The sequence below is a fragment of the Sparus aurata genome, chromosome 13 (assembly GCF_900880675.1).
Source record: "Sparus aurata chromosome 13, fSpaAur1.1, whole genome shotgun sequence".
Classification (NCBI taxonomy): domain Eukaryota; kingdom Metazoa; phylum Chordata; class Actinopteri; order Spariformes; family Sparidae; genus Sparus; species Sparus aurata.
The window spans coordinates 30,098,718-30,099,744 of record NC_044199.1 but is presented as its reverse complement, the minus strand read 5'-3'; the positions used below and the strand labels follow the sequence as shown (position 1 = coordinate 30,099,744).

Genomic DNA, 1,027 nt, shown 5'->3' with positions numbered 1-1,027 from the left:
GGGCCACATGTGATTTTTTTTTTCAATTCTGACTTTAAAGTCAGAACTAAAAAAACATTCACATGTGCAGACTTCTGACTTTTTTCTCAGAATTCTGACTTTTTTCTCAGAATTCTGACTTCAGAAGACTTAATTCAGAATTCAGATTTCTGACTTCAATCTCAGAATTCTTACTTTTATTCTCAGAATTCTGACTTGTTTCTCAGAATTCTGACTTTAAAGTCAGAACAAAACAAAAAAATTCACATGTGGCCCTAATCCTCTTCCATCTAAATGAGACTACAGAGGGTGTCGGGGACATTAAACGTCCTCACAGCGAACACAGACTCATCCACATATACTTACACCTTAATAAGCTCGGTATTATTTTCCACACAGAAAGTCTTTGTAAGTATCACAAAGGTTATTCTAGAGTAAACTCCACTTGCAGTTAAGGATTGTTCTGATCAAAAGTACTGAAGTCAACTTTACTTGCAATTGTCTGTCTTTGTCTTAAATTTGACCGGTAATTTTTATTTGGACAACGTTTGCATCTAATAACGGAAACTCACTGATTTCCATTCGATTCTTACTGGCTTTTCTTTATTTTATATGACAGCTGTTTAAGTAAAATTTACTAAACATTTCATCTGCTTTGAACACCAGTTGCATTCCATCACTGCCACCACATGACACCTGTTTCAGTCGAGGACTCGCTGAACCCTGGGAGTAAAATCGAGGAACAATTTAAACACAAACAGAACAACGCTGCCTCCATAAGTGCACTCAGAGGAAACAGATGAATAAACGCAGAGTGACGCCTCCAATCAACAGAATTTATCTCTTTTGGCCTCTGTTTAAAAAAATATCTCAGAGCGATCACGGCCCCCTGAAGGCAGAATGAATAATCACAACACGACGTTCACTCCTTTTGGATAAACACACTCTCACACATGCTTGTGACAGCGTGCCTACTTCAGTTAGACTCCTGTACTTTTCATGTTTTCCCACATTTCTCCTCAGAATCCAGTCTGGAATAATTTGAGTT

General features: G+C 37.7%; 1 long non-coding RNA gene across 1 annotated transcript; it reads left to right on the top strand.

The window, feature by feature from the left end:
- The first annotated feature begins 262 nt into the window (after positions 1-262).
- On the top strand, positions 263-812 carry LOC115593613 (uncharacterized). The gene is made up of 2 exons (XR_003986337.1): positions 263-387; positions 646-812. It is a non-coding gene; the product is annotated as an uncharacterized LOC115593613 (long non-coding RNA).
- The last annotated feature ends 215 nt before the right edge of the window (positions 813-1,027 follow it).